The sequence below is a fragment of the Vigna unguiculata genome, chromosome 2 (genome assembly GCF_037176805.1).
Source record: "Vigna unguiculata cultivar grain cowpea cultivar isolate G323 ecotype 2 chromosome 2, ASM3717680v1, whole genome shotgun sequence".
NCBI classification, from domain to species: domain Eukaryota; kingdom Viridiplantae; phylum Streptophyta; class Magnoliopsida; order Fabales; family Fabaceae; genus Vigna; species Vigna unguiculata.
This window is the reverse complement of record NC_140793.1, coordinates 17,905,889-17,925,964: the sequence shown is the minus strand read 5'-3', so window position 1 is coordinate 17,925,964 and position 20,076 is coordinate 17,905,889. Positions and strand designations below refer to the sequence as shown.

The window sequence follows — 20,076 nt, the reverse complement described above, 5'->3', positions numbered from 1 at the left end:
CCCTTTGAGATGCCTTTTAAGGACAAAACCGTAATAGAGGTGCATGCTCCAAAGCAAACAATACCTTAAGAACGCGGTGATTGTTCCTAACGATGCTACCAGATGGACTTGGGTTGTATCAGAACAATTTGTTTTCTGTATATCAAATTTTTAGAAAGAAATTATAATTGTATATATTTCAATTGTATACATTTCAAATTAAAATACCAAATAAAATTTCATAAGAACCGAAACATTTATTAAATTTGCAACCAGTAATGAAACCTAGTTGATAAAATTTTAAAATATTTTTAAAAAAGTATAAAAAGGAAAACAAATATTCAAATTAAATACATCACTTGATAAAAATCACAAAAAAAGGATTAAACTAATAATAATAGAATTTTAACATAAATATTTCATCTTTTGAAGTTCAATATATGTTGAATGGTGATAAAAAAAATCATGATAATTACATTAAGTTATATAACAAATAATTTTTTTATACAATTATAGTGATAAAATTACACGTATGATAATGAGTTAAAAAATGAAAATAATTATATAAAAATATCAAAATAGTATTTTACATGAAAAAAATAAACAGCAAATAAATATATTAAAAAATGATGAAATATGTGTTTTATAAACAATTTGATTGACCATGAATGAAATTGCACAAACGAAAATAATGTTATACTTATGGATATGATAAGATGAAAACTACCTTAGAGATCTAAGAAAACCTTACAAATATCAATCTAGTCGATGATTGAGAGATAACGAAAATTGTTTCAATGAAACAAAATAGTTCTTAAGATGTAAGGAAAAAATAATAATAATAGAATAAAAAGGTTCTTTTTATAACCTAATAAATAAAAGGTTTATGCTATTGAACACTTAAATTGAGATATTCTCATGTGAAAAGAAAATATACAATAGATAAAAATATTAAAACATAGTAGAAATATTAAAATGTGAGACATAAACAATATTTAATTGACATACATCATTTGAACATAATTTCATAAAGGTTGTGATAAGACCGAAAATATCTTTGAGATGCGAATGAACTTCATGACAAGACAAACAATTAGAAAAATTAAAAAATAGAAAGTGTGTATATCTCTTTCTTTCTCTCTCTCTCTCTCTCTCTCTCTATATATATATATATATATATATATATTACTTAATATATTATGAGTATTTTAATAATTTAAATGGGGACGAGAATATGATGAGTATGAGGACGGGGACAGAATGAATATGTACATCCCCATTCCCATCCTTATACCCACCTGAAAAAGTCGAGTATTTCCCCTACGCATACCCATACACAATCAATGCGGGGATTCCCCGTACAAATTGAAACGAGTTCAAGCAATACCAACGGGGGTGGGTTTATTTGTCATCTCTAGAGGTGTGTCACAATGGACAACTTAAATACCAAGTCTTTCTTATCCAGAGTATTTCCCAACTAGTGTAAAAATTTACCAAAAAGAAATTCTTAATGAAGGAAAAAACAAAAAAAAATTGCTAGCAATTTAAATATATTTGCGTTAAACAAATAAAATTAAAATAAATAAATAAAAAAATAATTTTGTAAAAGAAAGAAAAAAATAAAAATAAAAAATTTAAAAATATTAACCGTATTTTGTAACATCCAATTTAATTATGCAATACTACTAAATAAAACTTCATATAAGTGATAATCCATGAACAACTACAACAAGATATATAACTGTACACTTTTACACTCATCCAAAATAACCATCTCCCTCCTAGGTACCTCACTACCTGCTTCATCATTTGTTCCCACAAGTAAAGGTGATCATCGTAAAGGAAGAACGATAAACACAAGACAAATAGATAAGAAATGGTAAACTAATATACAAAAGAAGTGCCATATATCGTGAATCAAATCATATTAAGAAACTAGGTAATTCACACCATTAAAGCCACAAAACACATCGTAAAAAACCCATTAGACTCAATTATTCGGATAATAAGCATTGATGTGGAACTACTTGGAAGTTTTGGCTATTGTGATGGATAACTTCCACCCACAAGGTTAATCCTATACTAGTTCCTATAACTACAAACAATTATTTCAACCAGGACCTCCTGCTACTCCCACTCTTAATTCATTCTCCTCTACATGATTTTGAATAATTAGTAGAGTGTCAGGTTAAACTTCCAAATCCTGAGTCTTTACATCAATTCACACCAAAAGCACACTTACTTTAAATGGATTTTGCCCTGTAAATCCATTCATCATTCTCAATTCACTGTTAAACAATTCTCATACATTATATCATCAATATACAACACATATAGCCATGGACAAGGTCATTATGATCAGCACAATTTCATAGATCATTATATTCCAAAAGTTCGTATCATTCCCACACATTCACATAATCACGAAGTGTATTACATAATAACTTAACAACATATATGCAAATTGGTTAGGGGTTTCAAAAATAAAACTACAACTTGTACAAAACTTCAAAAATTATGTTCTTACATTCAAATTAAAGATTATTGAATCAAGAAATAAATGCAAAAATAATTAACCAAAAAGGATACCCATAGAAAATGTAATGCACTAAACAAGTGACAAAGGTCAAAGTTGTCAACAACCTAATCTACGGGAATCTTACAAGACAAACTGCTTTCACTATATAATTTCAAACAAAGACCACAATGGTTAAAACAAAGCATCGTATGTCCAGGACCTATTGTAAAAATTTTAACTCGATCTGGGTTAATAAGGATGGAATTCAATTTTTTTCAAGATGACTCAAAGTTGGAAACCCAACTCGCCTAGTGAGAGGATTTCTCGCCCAACGAGGAAAATTCTCCATCAAAATTAATTTTGTCACTTACTCAACGAGCAGTAGGCTCTCCCAGTGAGTCTGTATAACGTATAAACGCAATTTGTACATTTTGAGAGTGCCAAAATAGAAAGCCCCAAATTTTCTAACACATGCATATTAAAAGATGCAAATTATGGATTCACAAAGACCAAATTAAACTCACCCATTAGAGTTAAAAGTCAAAGAAACAAACATTCATTCTAAATAAAATTAAAAAGGTCACACAAAATTTATTACATAATAGTTGTAGCTTTAGCTTCCCTTACCTTCCAAGGACCACTTAAAATTCTAAGAACTCCAAGACGCCTTAGAACACACAAAAACTCTACCTCAACTTAGAGACATTGAAAATAAACAATCGAACCGAACCAAACAAACCATTGATTAATAAGGAGAGGAAACAAAGACTCTAGGAGCACATGCTACCCAAGATGAATCGCATGCACGACCCAGAAGGGCACTTTGTGAAGAAGCCAGAACTTTCAACTTACCAGAAAGAGGATTTTTTTTTCTATCAAATTAGAAGAGGGCTTCACAACGATAACAACTTCGACCTCTAATGACGAAGATGATGGAATATGAGTGAGAAGCTTGATGAAGAAGATGAAGGTTGTGGAGAGAATGCATTTTAAAAGAGAAACAAAGGTTATGTGTTTGAAACTTTTATTGTAGCTGAGTTTGGGTTTTCATTTTAATAAAAATAAATTTAAAATTTGATAAAGGGGTTTTACATATTCTCTGATAACGACACCAAATTTGATAATATTGTCATTGATGCTATCAAATTAACAATACTTAACTAACTCTAGTATTGCCAAGTCAGTAGTTAACAAATTAGATAGGGTAAACTCAACCCTAAATCGTTTTCCAACAAATACATAATCGACTCTTAACCCATTAACTCTTATAAATAATTAAAGATCAAAGTAAAGATGTATTCTAATGGAATTAAAATTAGTAAATTTGAATGATATGCAAAAATATAAAGGCGAATTTGATAAAAATAAATGAAACAACAAATTAATGAAAAAGCTTTAAAATAATGAGTCACTTAAATATCTAAGGGGCCAACACAAGTTAAATAAGCAATGTGCAAAATGGATGAATTTCTTAGAACAATTTCTATATGTGATAAAATACAAGAATGACAAAAGTAATGTTGTGGTTGATGCCTTATCTAGGAGGCATAACTTGTTTTCAAAACTGGAAGTCCAAATTCTTGGATTTGATCACATATTTGAATTGTATAACCAAGATTATGATTTATCCTTCATCTTTGCTAGTTGCCAAAAGAGAGAACAAGGAGGTTTCTATGTTTCTAATTTCTTTTTTTTTAAAGAAGGAAAACTTTGTATAACCAAGAATCTCATAATCCTAGTAAAAGAAACACATGAAAGGGAACTCATGGGCCATTTTGGAGTTGATAAAACTCTAAGTATGCTTCAAGAGAAACTCTTTTGGCATAATATGAGAAGGAAGTCCAAAGACATTATCATAGATGTATTGCATGCATTGTCATAGGACTATGCCTTATGGTTTATACACCCCCTTGCATGTTACTTCATCCCCTTAGTAAAGATATTAGCATAAATTTCATCTTTTGTTTACCCAAGATCCAAAGGAGATTTCACTCTACCTTTGTGGTAGTGGATCGTTTTAGCAAAATGACTCATTTTATACCCTATCACATGGTAGAACCTCTAGATTTGAGGACAAATCCTTTTTAAGAAGGATGACATGATGGAAAATTCCTAGCCATGGGACCAACCACTAGAGCCATGGCCAAGTACATACAAAAAGAGTGGACCCAAGCTCTAAACCAAATAATACAAGGATTCAAACATGATTTTTTGTAAAGAAAATGTATTATGGAAAACATTCCTTATTTGATGTGCTTAATCATAAAAAATTATTTCCCTTATCAAAAAAGCAACCCAATTACCAATTTTTATTTGCGTTTGTCGAGAGTTGAACCCAAGTCTATTGCTTAGAAGGCAATTATCCTAACCATTGGACTACAAACGCTTCATGTTTTGTTTAAACTTTCTTCAATAATGCTAATGAATATTTTCTTGACAAAAAGTAAAGGCGAAAATACAATAATGGTTTCATATACACTAGGTTAGTACCCAAGGAGATAACAACGAAAATTACATCATAGATTTGAAACATTCATCTGAATCATTTTGTTTCTTTTATTTAATGTGTTTCCACTTTTTAATAACTTTTAAAATAAAACCAATAATCAAGAAAAAAAAATTGTTGCTTTACTATTGATATTGTATAAGAAAAACACTTTTATTTTAGAGAGTACATTGCAAATCATGGACAAGTGTACACTTTTCAATAAAAAAATCAATTGTAGGAAACAAAAACTAGTAGCTAGTGGTGGAATTTTAAAAAATATTTTGTGTTATCAAAATTTTATTTTCAAGTATTTACAAAATTTGAAGAGATTATATATTATAATTAAAAGAAATTATTTGTATATTAACTCTGCCACTGATTAAGACATTGTTTGAATATGAAGTCACCAAATTTTTTAATGTCATGTATTTTTTATTTTAAGATTTATAAGCACAAGTTTGTTGGAGAAAAAAATGAAATGATCTGTAAACTATCACAAAGCTAGGTTACACAAAAAGAATAAAGTGTTAACCTGTTGGAGACTTCTTGTTGTATGCATCATACATTTATTAATAATGGATATTTTCATACATTTATTAATAATGGATATTTTCAAAATAAATTTATATAAAATGACTTCAGATTGTTAACCTGTTGGAGACTTCTTGTTGAGACGATAGGGTTCTTTGTCTTAGTTTGACATAACCTCTATACTCTTGTAGAGATGGAAGGATAGTCGCATGTGTGGATCATATGTATCAAGTATGTAAGAGTTTGAAGGAGTGATGCAACAATGCGCTAAGGTAATTTTTTTTTTCTGGGTAATGCTAACTCTTCTAGAAGACTCATTATCTCAAGAGTCTTTCTTTATATAGTTTGTTCGTCAATAGATTTTAGATGGAAGTCATCCACAAGACGAACTAAGGGTTTTCCTACTCGACCCATGGAATACTCAATTGTTATGGGTTAGATAAAGTAATACTTGAAGGTGCAGTTGGCTCTAAAAGAGAGAAGATGAATAATGATCCTTTCCTAATTGTTTTTGTTTCTTTAGAGTAATATGAATATATACTCGTTCATGTAATTTTTACCAATGATCTTTCATTCTTCATTGATCTTCCATAACTTGATCAGAGCAGTGAGGATAACATACGTACTTTGTAAGACCCGTGAAAATTAAATAATTAAATAATTAAATAATTAATTAATTAATAAATGAGGGTAGGAAGAACATTTATCATATTTAATTCTGATTTATATGACGTGGAAAAGTACTAGCTTAAGTGGTTGAAAGTACTTTAATTGTGTGAGAGGACTTGGGTTCAAGTCTTATGTATGCTATTTATGTATTAATTAATTATTATTGTTTTAATAATATGTGTAATTTAGGGGTGCAACTTAGTAAAAAGGAGGGGTGCAAAGCAGAAAATAAAGTTAAATAACAAAAGGGGTGTAAACCAAAAAACAGGGGGTGCAGAGGTGTAAACATGAAAATTGGGGGTACATTTAGTACCTGAACTATTTCTCTCCAAAATTTCTATTATGGGACTTAATTTATGAATTAAAATATTCATTATTTACACTCTTAAGGACCTAAATTAAATTACAATTGCATTATTAAACTTAATAATATCCAATAATATAGTATGCAATTAAATAAAATTTTTAAGCCCAAAAATAATAATAAATTCCTAAAGTTTAAGTATTGAATGTGAGCCAAGGTTCGACTCATCATACCTTCCAAGCGGTTTGGAAGCGAGCAACGCTTGGCGGTACGTGTCCCCCGCTAGGCGATTTTACTACAGCAGCATTGGTGTGATTGTGTGATATATATAACTATGCAATAGTGTACGCGGTACACGGGAGCATATGTTATTGCAGGTAGATCTGGTGAGGCCTAGAGACGGAGGGGGCTAGTTTTGGGAGAAGATTTTATCAGAACTTTTATGAAGATTTTATGCTTTCAAATAATTTGTAATTATGAATATTCTAGACTTTTGGATAATTACAATCTTATTTACACTTATGAATTTTGGTTTATTGTGAAAGTAATAAAAGTTTTTAATTTTCCCGCGTTTTGGGAATATCAGTTATAATAAATGAATTTTTTATTATTTACTTCATTTTTTTAAATCCGTAATATCCGATCGGGATGTTACATGCTTACAATTCTTCCTAAATGATAAGACTTCATGTAAGATTAGCTCCAACACTTTATTCTTTAATATCAATATGAATGTTTGATTTTATGATGCTTATCCATAAGACTTTTCAACATTCAAATATTTCACTAAAAAAAAGAAACTTTGTAAGTTTTATTTGTCAACGTTAATTACATATGATTAATCTTATATAAAAGATCACAATATTTTTATATTGAGAATAAACTTTTATTATTTATGTTGAGATATTTTAAGAAATTTTAGATGTTATTTTTATTTACTATAATTATGTATTTCTTAGCCTTTAATTATTTATATTTTCTAAAATTGCCAGGTAGGATTTCAAAATTGTTCAGAAGGATTTTTTTTATATATATATATATATATATATATATATATATATTTATTTAATGTGTCTAATGAGAGTGTGAAAATCATTTTAAGAAAACTTTGTGCAACTTGATTTTACATTTGAATCATTAGAACAATAATATCTTTAATTCAATCAAATAGTGATAGGTTATATATTTTTTCATATATGGTTATGATCATGGTTATAGTCATTGAGAGATTGTGGTTCTATATCGTTATATGACATTAGTCTTACACATATAAGACCTTAGACACTACTTTTACACCAAAACCTTAAGGCAATGTTGTTATGGGTCTTTATTCTTATATAGTGTTTAACTTTGTCTTTTCTATCCAATGTGGGACTTTGACTCACACTTGGACTATTCCCAACAAATAGTTCATTCATAAGACATTTCTCAATATAATTTCCTTTTAATGTTTGATTCAAAACTTTCTTCTTCTAAAATGATAGTATTCATTGTAATTCATTTCATTGAAACTCCTATTCAAACACTTGTACCAATATATTAATTTTCATGATTAATTAGAGATAAAAAAACCTGTTTTAGATCATCAAAACACATCATAAAAGTTTCAAGATTAAAGGTTGTCTCACACTTAGGTCATCTAATTACTTAAGTTGCTTTAGGTTGTCTAAGACCTTCGTCTTCTGACACTTAGGAAGTCTACTGACTTAACTTGTCTTAGGTCGTCTAACCCTTAGTCATCTAACACCTTAGTCATCTAACACCTTAGTCATCTAACATAGTGACTAAGGTTGTCTATGGACATAGGTCATCTAATGAATTTTCTTGATGATTTTTACTGTTAGACACGTCTAACACCTTTACTTGTTTAATCCTTAGACTTGTTTAATGCTTAGATTTGGCCTTTGTATTTACCAAACTTATTGTTGTTGTTTACACATTCAATGCATGAAAAAAATGAATTTCGCACATGCAAGCAATACTATGTATCATGTATTTTTATGTTCAAACAGCATTGATCAATTTCTCCTTCTCACTAATTCCCTTAGACTCTCTCTCTTAATCATCTAATATGCATTTCTAAATCTTGAATGGCATGAGTTTAAGGTTAAATTGTTTAAACAGAAATAGATGCAGATATCGTTATCAACGTAGACATTGACATTATCATAACTACTTGGTGTTGATTGCGTACGATTTTTTGTTTCTTTTGGAATTATGCATTTGAGTATAATTAACAATGGCTGCATTCGTGTGATCCTAAAGGATGATTATTTTATATTTCTTTTTATATATTTAAATATTAAATTTATTAATATAATTATGTATAATTATAAATATAATTTATAAAGATATTGACACATACAGATTACAAACAAAAATATATTGAAAAATATTGATATGTGTAATAATATATATATATATATATATATATATATATATATATATATATATATTAATGATAAAAAATATTAAGATTAAAAGATTTATTAGTGATGTACAGTTATATAATTAAAATTCAAATTAGATTTTTTAATAAAATATTCTATTAAATAAAATATTCTAGCTTTTCTTTTGTTGTTCTTAAATTTATGATATAGAAAGTATTTGTTACTAATAATAAAATAAAAAGAATACTAACACTATTGTTAATTTTAATGCCAAAGCCAATGTCAATAATTATAATAATAATAATTATTATTATAATAATAATTATAATACAAATAATGATACTACTACTTAAAATATCATTAATAATAATAGTAATAATAATAAAAATACTAATACTAATAATGCTAATACAAATAATACTTTTAATACTAATAACAACAATAATAAAAATAACAACAATAATAAAAACAATAAAAATAATAACAATAAAAATAATAGGAATAATAACAATAATAATAATAACAACAATAATAATAATAATAATAATATATTATTATTATTATTATTATTATTATTATTATTATTATTATTATTATTATTATTATTATTATTATTGTTATTGTACTACAACGGTCAGATATGCCATAAACTTAACTTACACACTACAAGATTCATCAGGTACTTAGTAGTCTTGCAAGAATAGATATAGAAAGTTAGGGACTTGTGTACTGAGAAAACCAGGAAAGTCGTAAACTTTCCAGACTATTAGAAAAAAAGGGAAGCCATGAACAACCGCATAAATCAAGAAAGGTTGACTACCCCACGACAGGGCACGTAGTACCTATGATGACATCAAAACTAGTGAATCCTTGAATTGCCAACTAAAGCCTAAGTTTGGCTACATAGATATTGTGTTGAGAACATCCTTTCACGTAGCTGGCTAACAAGAAGTAAGTGGGCATTGTGAACATGATGGTAGGGCGACATGTTTACGAATTTTCTCCCAAAACCTAACTTAGACAAAATTTAACTAATTATCAAAAAGGTATCTAATAGAAACTAGGCTTGTAACATAAGGCCAATTAGCCCTAATCAAAGGTCCAAAGCCTGAGCCCACAAAGAGTAAGTAAAATATTTAAAAGTGAACTAAATTACTATAAATACTGGTGGACCCAGGTAATTAGAGGTACACAATTCATTAATTCCCTAATCATAGACTTAACTTTTGGAGAGTTTTGCTGACTTGGTCGTCGGAGTCCCTTTTGAAGGAACTATTGATGCCCACTGTGGGGCCGTATCGATATCTTACAAGCGAGATCCAAAGACTTTTCCAAGATGGTGTCCACCTAGTAGGAGCAAAGGAAGCAGAATTATCCCAAGTCCACTTGGTAGCCATCCTTGAAGGACAAACCGAGATGCAACAGGAATTTGTTGAGTTCAGAAAGAGAAGCACTGAGGAGATAGAGGCACTAAGGCAAAAGAACTCTTGCCTGAAAAGGAAGGTAGAGGCTGAGATAGTCACTGACAAAGCCAAGGAGAAAGATGCCCATTGGGGATAACAAAAACCTTTGTACAATAGCAGTGCTCGCGTGGTAGAGGAAGAAAACGAGCACAACCCCAATCCTCGTACCACAACCACCACGCATAATACTACCACCAACAAGACCAAGGGTTAATATCCTTTCAATGACGACATCACCGAAGTGCTATATCCTAAGCAATGGGAAGCATTCACCTTGGAGTGATATGGAAAGGACATAGATTCAGATGAACATGTGTCCATATATGCCACAAAAGTAAGCATGTACTCAACAGAAGACGTCATCATGTGCAAGGCCTTCTCCACGACACTCAAAGGACCAATGCTAGATTGGTTTACCTCCTTGCCACCATATCCTATCGATTTTTTCGAGAACTTGTTTAGCCTGTTCTCAACTCAGTTCGCAGGCAATCATTCTCACCCCTTGACTTCATTGGGACTTCTTAAAGTCAGACAGGAAAAAGACGAGACGTTAAAAGCCTTCGTTGATAGATTCGCATGATGGCTTTGAAAATCAAGCACCTAATCCAAGAATTCATTTTGCAATATATGGTAATGGCCTTCAAGCTGGACCATTCGCTGACAACGTATGTCTAAAACCACCAACCACCACACATGAGTTAAGGCTGCGAGCCATCGACTACATACATGTCCAAATACAACAATGTTAGAACATATAGATATCAAGGAAAAAAGTGGAAACTTGAATCATGGGTAGTAATATCTTCAGTTCACCACACTCACGAGCAACACATGTTATGACACCTTTCATTTCGTAGGAATCAACTATTGTGAAACATGTTTAGGAATACTTACAAATATGCATTATTGCTAGGAGTGGGATGTAATGCGATGCTTTAATACAATTTGATAAATTACCAAAGCTTATATCACCAAAAGCACATATCACAAGAACACAATATTCACATATAAGAGTTATTATTACCCAAAAACAAAATTCCATACCTTGTACAAAGGGATTTTATTCATTACAACACTAGCATTACAGACAACAAGTGACACTGCCAAAATAACATTGGCACCCAGGTGAATATGTCAACATATTTAAATTCTAATTAGCATAAAATGAATACCTAATACAGCTACAAAAGATGCAATCACCAAATAAATAATTCAAACAAAACATGTAGTGATACCTTATGCTTGCATCACCCCCACTCATTAACAAATGAAATCAATTTCCACCATTAACATGTTCTAAATAATATTCCACAAGTAGAATTTTGCAGCTTCATAATATCTTCTCAAGAACAGCAGGTGCTATAACTGCATTCACCTAGGCATACATTATTTATCAATTATACCACATACATTAAATGTAAAGTTGATCCAGACATCATAAAAATTAGCTTAGACTAGAGGCATCATACAAATAAAATTGGGTTGAAATATACAACAAATACTTTCACAATAATCACAACAAAAAAGAAATGGTTACGTCATATAATTTATGGAACTACCAAAGCTAACATTCCATTAAAAAGGGATAATAATATAGTAAGAAAAATATAACAAAATCCAAAACTTCATAAACTTAGCATACCAACCACGTAAACAATCCTCTATTAAAAAGATTACAACACATACTAGTAAACCAATTCGTAAAATGGTAATGAGATATCATACAAAAGTTGTCAACCAAAATGATGAATATAATAGGAAAACTTAGCTTATCAAACTCTGAAACTATGAACAAAAACCTTACCTATAAAACCCTACACCATCAAAGGGGAAACAAAATATTAACGTCAAATATTCGTATCAGGTGAATAAAATATAAATCTGAAATTTTAGAACATGTTTGGATTGGGATAAAAAAACTTTAGTGAAACAAAAGGGTTTTGTAAATTGAAAAAAAGAAAGAAGAAAAATGAAAACACATAAAAAAAGTAATTACACTATTAACTCCATTTATAGTCCTTAAGGTTTCTAATAATCTAAGAAATGAAACTAAAAAGTTGGAAACATCTCTAAAAGAACTGAAAACGAGAAATGAAATTGGAAGAAGAGTTTGGTTATAAATCTCCATGACCTATCTAGACACACGTAAAAATATTAAAAGTTCAAACTCATCCTAGTTTGTGCATTTGCCGGGAGTCGAACCCGGGTCTATTGCTTGGAAGGCAATTATCCTAACCGTTGGACTACAAACGCTTGATGCCCTTTTCAACCTTTCTTTAATTATTTTTTTCCACTATCTCATGATCAAAAGCTCATGGATAATTTGTTAAAGAATTATCTGGTCTACTATAAAGAATTCTTTCCATGATCAAAAGATTAAAAAACATAGAAACATTAATTATTTTGTCTATAAAGAATTCTTTCCATGATTAAAAGATTAAAAAACATAGAAACATTAATTATTTTGTCTGCTTTACCACTCGTTAACAATTCCATCAAGTTGTTATACCATATAGTTGCCAATTTTAGCATGCTTGGTTGAGTCTTGTAAAGATAAAAAGAACATAACAAATGAAATCAATTTCCACCATTAACATGTTCTAAATAATATTCCACAAGTCCAATTTTGCAGCTTCATAATATCTTACCAAGAAGAGCAAGTGCTCTAACTGTATTCACCTAGGCACACATTATTTATCAATTATACCACATACATTAAATGTAAAGTTGATTCAGACATCATAAAAACTAGCTTAGACTAGAGGCATCATACAAATAAAATTGGATTGAAATATATCTCAAATACTGTCACAATAATCACAACAAAAAAGCATGGTTACGTCATATAATTTATGGAACTACCAAAGCTAACATTCCATTAAAAAGGGATAATAATATGGTAAGAAAAATAGAACAAAATCCAAAACTTCATAAACTTAGCATACCAACCACGTAAACAATCCTCTATTAAAAAAATTACAACACACACTAGTAATCCAATTTGTAAGATGGTAATGAGGTATCGTACAAAAGTTGTCAAGCAAAATGATGAATATAATAAAAAAACATAGCTTATCAAACTCTGAACCGATGAACAAAAACCTTAACTATAAAACCTTATACCATCAAAGGGGAAACAAAATATTAACGTTAAATATTCGTATAAGGTGAATAAAATATAAATATGAAATTTTAGAACATGTTTGGATTAGGATAAAAAAAACTTTAGTGAAACAATGAAAGGAAGGTGGGTAAAGTTAGTAGAGGTAATAGGGCGAAAGTTAAGAGTGAATCAAAAGGGTTTTGTAAATTGGAAAAAGAAAGAAAAATGATAACACATAAAAAAAAGCAATAACACTATTAACTCCATTTATAGTCCTTAAGGTTTCTAATAACCTAAGAAATGAAACAAAAAAGTTGAAAACATCTCTAAAAGAATAAAAATGAACACAAAAATCTTACTTGATAAACAACCTCAAAACATGGAGAAAACGGGAAATGAAATTGCAAGAAGAGTCTGGTTATAATCTCCATGACCTATCTAGACACACATCAAAATATTAAAAATGGGTAGAAATTGACCTATCTAGACACACTTCAAAGTATTAAAAATTCGAACTCATTCTAATTTGTGCGTTTGCCGGGAGTCGAACCCGGGTCTATTGCTTGGAAGGCAATTATCCTAACCGTTGGACTACAAACGCTTGACACCCTTTTCAACCTTTCTTCAATTATTTTTTTCCATAATCTCATGATCAAAAGATCATGGATAATTTGTTAAAGAATTATCTGCTCTATTATAAAGAATTCTTTCCAAGATCAAAAGATTAAAAAACATAAAAACATTAATTATTTTGTCTGCTTTACCACTCGTTAACAATTCCATCAAGTTGTTATACCATATAGGGTTCAATTTTAGCATGCTTGGTTGAGTCTTGTAAAGAAAAAAAGAACATAACAAATGAAATCAATTTCCACCATTAACATGTTCTAAATAATATTCAATAAGTCCAATTTTGCAGCTTCATAATATCTTCCCAAGAAGAGCAAGTGCTATAACTGTATTCACCTAGGCACACATTATTTATCAATTATACCACATACATTAAATGTAAAGTTGATCCAGACATCATAAAAACTAGCTTAGACTAGAGGCATTATACAAAAAAAATTGGATTGAAATATATCTCAAATACTTTCACAATAATCACAACAAAAAAGAATGGTTACGTCATATAATTTATGGAACTACCAAAGCTAACATTCCATTAAAAAGGGATAATAATATGGTAAGAAAAATAGAACAAAATCCAAAACTTCATAAACTTAGCATACCAACCACGTAAACAATCCTCTATTAAAAAAATTACAACACACACTAGTAATCCAATTTGTAAGATGGTAAGAGATATCGTACAAAATTTGTCAAGCAAAATGATGAATATAATAAAACAACATAGCTTATCAAACTCTGAACCTATGCACAAAAAGCTTAACTATAAAACCTTATACAATCAAAGGGGAAACAAAATATTAACGTCAAATATTTGTATAAGGTGAATAAAATATGAATATGAAATTTTAGAACATGTTTGGGTTAGGATAAAAAAGCTTTAGTGAAACAATGAAAGGAAGGTGGGTAATGTTAGTAGAGGTAATAAGGCGAAAGTTAAGAGTGAATCAAAAGGGTTTTGTAAATTGGAAAAAGAAAGAAGAAAAATGATAACACATAAAAAAAAGCAATTACACTATTAACTCCATTTATAGTCCTTAAGGTTTCTAATAACCTAAGAAATGAAACAAAAAAGTTGAAAACATCTCTAAAAGAACAAAAATGAACACAAAAATCTTACTTGATAAACAACCTCAAAACATGGAGATAACGGGAAATGAAATTGCAAGAAGAGTCTGGTTATAATCTCCATGACCTATCTAGACACACATCAAAATATTAAAAATGGGTAGAAATTGACCTATCTAGACACACTTCAAAGTATTAAAAATTTGAACTCATTCTAATTTGTGCGTTTGCCGGGAGTTAAACCCGGGTCTATTGCTTGTAAGGCAATTATCCTAACCGTTGGACTACAAAGGCTTGACGCCCTTTTCAACCTTTCTTCAATTATTTTTTTCCATCATCTCATGATCAAAAGATCATGGATAATTTGTTAAAGAATTATTTGCTCTACTATAAAGAATTCTTTCCATGATCAAAAGATTAAAAAACATAGAAACATTAATTATTTTGTCTATAAAGAATTCTTTCCATGATCAAAGGATTAAAAAACATAGAAACATTAATTATTTTGTCTGCTTTACCACTCGTTAACAATTCCATCAAGTTGTTATATCATATAGTTGTCAATTTTAGCATGCTTGGTTGAGTCTTGTAAAGACAAAAAGAACATAACAAATGAAATCAATTTCCACCATTAACATGTTCTAAATAATATTCCACAAGTCCAATTTTGCAGCTTCATAATATCTTCCCAAGAAGAGCAAGTGCTATAACTGTATTCACCTAGGCACACATTATTTATCAATTATACCACATACATTAAATGTAAAGTTGATCCAGACATCATAAAAACTAGCTTAGACTAGAGGCATCATACAAAAAAAATTGGATTGTAATATATCTCAAATACTTTCACAATAATCACAACGAAATATAATGGTTACATCATATAATTTATGGAACTACCAAAGCTAACATTCCATTAAAAAGGGATAATAATATGGTAAGAAAAATAGAACAAAATCCAAAACTTCATAAACTTAGCATACCAACCACGTAAACAATCCTCTATTAAAAAAATTATAACACACACTAGTAATCCAATTTGTAAGATGGTAAGAGATATCGTACAAAATTTGTCAAGCAAAATGATGAATATAATAAAAAAACATAGCTTATCAAACTCTGAACCTATGCACAAAAAGCTTAACTATAAAACCTTATACAATCAAAGGGGAAACAAAATATTAACGTCAAATATTCGTATAAGGTGAATAAAATATAAATATGAAATTTTAGAACATGTTTGGATTAGGATAAAAAAACTTTAGTGAAACAATGAAAGGAAGGTGGGTAATGGTAGTAGAGGTAATAGGGCGAAAGTTAAGAGTGAATCAAAAGGGTTTTGTAAATTGGAAAAAGAAAGAAGAAAAATGATAACACATAAAAAAAAGCAATTACACTATTAGCTCCATTTATAGTCCTTAAGGTTTCTAATAACCTAAGAAATGAAACAAAAAAGTTGAAAACATCTCTAAAAGAACAAAAATGAACACAAAAATCTTACTTGATAAACAACCTCAAAACATGGAGAAAACGGGAAATGAAATTGGAAGAAGAGTTTGGTTATAATCTCCATGACCTGTCTAGACACACGTCAAAATATTAAAAATGGGTAGAAATTGACCTATTTAGACACACGTCAAAATATTAAAAATTTGAACTCATTCTAATTTGTGCGTTTGCCGAGAGTCAAACTTGGGTCTATTGCATGGAAGGCAATTATCCTAACCATTGGACTACAAACGTTTAATGCCATTTTCAAACTTTCTTTAATTATTTGAATGAATATGTCAAACTCAAACATGATACCATAAAGACTTTTTTCCATGATTAAAAGATTATCATATGCATTTGCTAGGAGACGAACACGAGTCTATTTCTTGGAAGACAATTATCCTTACTATTGGACTACAAATGTGTGATGCCCTTTTCAAACTTTCTTCAATTATTTTAACAAATATTTCCTTTTTAGAAAGTAAGAGCTATATAATAATTGATAATATACACCAGGTTCTTTAAATTTCTATATATGATTATTATACAGGGAACTACACTTTATTTAGTACCTAACTTAAGAAAATAGTAATGAAAATTACATCATAGATTGGAAACGTTCACTTAAAATAAAAAATTAACGAAGAAAATAGTTAATTGTTACTTTACTATTCATATTGCATAAAAAAATAGTTTTAAAATGGAGAGTACGTCACAAATCATAAACAAGTAACTAGTTACACTTTTTAGAAAAATATCAATTGTATTTAAAAATATTTTGTGATGTCAAAATTTTATTTAAAAGGATTTATAAATTTGAAGAGATTAAATATATTATAACAAAACAAATATTTATTTTTATATTAACTTTACTATTGATTAGGATATAAGTTAACGATATATATATATATATATATATATATATATATATATATATATATATATATATATATATATATATATATATATATATATATATATATATATATATATATATATATATATATATATATATATATATATATATTAAAAATAATATAACGTAGAGAGGAAATGATGCTTGCATATATGGACGATATGCAACAAGCATGTTACGGCTTGAAGTAGTGATGCAACAATATACTAAGCCAAAAACAAAAGAATTATTTTTCAGATGATGCTAACTTTTCTATAAAACTATTTGTTTGTTCGTCAATAGATTTTAAGCATAGATGGAAATGATCCCCAAAAAGAATTGAGGGTTTATGTACTTGACCCATGAAGAGGTCAATCGTCGTGGGTTAGGTAAAGTAATACTTGAAGGTGTTGTTGGTTCTAAAAGAGAGAAGATGAGTAGAGTCCTAAACATTTTTGCACAATTTAAATATGAAATACTTAAGAGAAAATATATCAATATTAAAATAAAGTCTATATTGGTTAACCCAATCACACGAGTTATGTTTAGTTTCCTCTCAAACACATTACTTAAGACATTCCACTGATCAATCATAATTGATTACAAAACAAGTTTAATCTTTCTAGGTATGACGAGTTAAGTCTCTCCAAACAAAGTATCAACCTATTCAGGTCTCACGAGTATTGAACTCTTTATGTATCATGAGTATCAACCTCTCCAAGTATCAAACAATTATCAACCTCTCAAGGTATTAAAAGTTTAACCCTTTAGGTATACTTTATTAATCTTCTCATGAGATTAAGAACTCAAAAATTGAATGATAATGATAATAATAATCTGAATTCAAGTGAGTGGAATCTAAGCTCACAGGATTTAGTTCATAGTCCGTGAAGAATATTTATTTACCAATAATTGTGGAGTCTTTGTAAAACCCCGAAAAAATTAAATAAATAAATAAAAATTTATTTACAAATAATTGTGGAAAAGAAGTTCATCTAAATGAATTAATTTTTCAAGCTATAGTAAGGAATATTGGTAGCTCAAGTGGTTAAGAGTATGTAGTTATGTTAGGAGGTCTTGAGTTTGAATTTTGCATATGCCATTAGGTGCTACTTTAATTATTTAATTTTATTTTTTCATATTATGCATGATTGTGTGGTGGTGTGTTATATTTGTATGTGTCATGAAACTCCATGTTAATGCCAATTGATGGCAAATAATTTTTATTTTTGTTTTTTTATTTTACTAATTTATTTTTTGGGTTGAAAAATAAGTGAAGGGGTGAAGTAGGGAAGGGAAAAGGGTGAGTATTCGTGTGGCTGTTAAAGGGGGTTTTGAGAGCACCAAAGCTTAACCTAGGGAGAATGGAGAAGGTTAAGAAGAGTTCCCACTGGTAGAGGCAAATGCTAGAGCAAATTCTTGGGCAAGAAGGATTGTTAAGAGTGCATTTACAGCGGTAAATTCCAGGTAAGGAGAGTTGTACTACATGTTTATTTTATAAGCTTTGCGTTTTCTGTGGTGTTCTTGGAATCTATGTTTTTGCTTATGTGAGGGTGACTCGCTTAGGCAAAAACAACAAGGTTCTCTCCTGCTCATGCATGCAAACCAGAAAATCAACACAAATCACAACCAACCTCGTTCTTATACAATCACAGTCATCAAACATGCATATTAAACATAAAACAGAGCCAAAACATACAGTATACTTCAATAAAACGTGAAAACTCTAGCTTCTCTTTCCTGAACAGATGATAGCCAAACAAATCTGGGACATAAGGAAGAACACCACTACACGTTTCAGCTTACGGAGTTGGAAAACAGAACAAGAAGAATGAAACTAAGACCCTAGCAAAGGTTAAAGTGAAACCAGTGCTTCCTAATAGAAAAGGAACGAAAAGGGAACATGAGTTTGAAGTTTTACTTACGCAGAGGCAGAGTTCTATTAACTCAAAGGGGGAACTAGTTGTGCCCTAGCAGAGCTTCTACTCAGAAGATGGGGGAGGTGATATCGCTGTCGTTAGGCGATATGCAATTAAAACTAGCAACTATAAAAATAGGGGGGTTTTGATATGCAAAGAAAATGACACGGAAGATTGTAAACACAATAATAGTAAATAGGTCAATTCCACTGCTTTTTCTAAATAAGATTCTTCATTGGTTATCTAGAGATTATTGTTAAATTAATTATTGTTGTTGATTTACAAATCAATCAATGTAAAGACTCAATTCATTTGTTGGCATCCTCACTTTTAATCAAAGTACAGTCTCAATTAAAAGTGAGAATTGTTAGATTGTCCATAGTAAATTCAATCAAAGTACAGTCTCAATTAATTTTACTATGCCTAATCATGTCTATTCCCTTGTTTCTTCACCAAATAGAAAACTTAATTAATCAAAGTAAAGTCTTGACTAATTTTAGTTAAAGTAATTACCATTAATCAAAGTAAAGTCTCAATTATTGGCAAAAACTTATTTAATCAAATGAAAGTTTATAAATAAAATCAAAGTAAAGTCTCAATTTAATTTAAAAACCTTTTAACTCAT

At 29.5% G+C, this 20,076-nt stretch overlaps 4 non-coding genes across 4 annotated transcripts; all 4 read right to left on the bottom strand.

Moving 5' to 3' along the window:
* Window positions 1-4,811: 4,811 nt before the first annotated feature.
* On the bottom strand, window positions 4,812-4,883 carry TRNAR-UCU (transfer RNA arginine (anticodon UCU)). Its single transcript has one exon. It is a non-coding gene; the product is annotated as a tRNA-Arg (tRNA).
* Window positions 4,884-12,523: 7,640 nt separating this feature from the next.
* TRNAG-UCC (transfer RNA glycine (anticodon UCC)) lies at window positions 12,524-12,595 on the bottom strand. Its single transcript has one exon. It is a non-coding gene; the product is annotated as a tRNA-Gly (tRNA).
* A 1,379-nt stretch (window positions 12,596-13,974) lies between these two features.
* On the bottom strand, window positions 13,975-14,046 carry TRNAG-UCC (transfer RNA glycine (anticodon UCC)). Its single transcript has one exon. It is a non-coding gene; the product is annotated as a tRNA-Gly (tRNA).
* Window positions 14,047-15,365: 1,319 nt separating this feature from the next.
* TRNAV-UAC (transfer RNA valine (anticodon UAC)) lies at window positions 15,366-15,437 on the bottom strand. The gene has a single exon. It is a non-coding gene; the product is annotated as a tRNA-Val (tRNA).
* Between the last annotated feature and the right edge of the window lie 4,639 nt (window positions 15,438-20,076).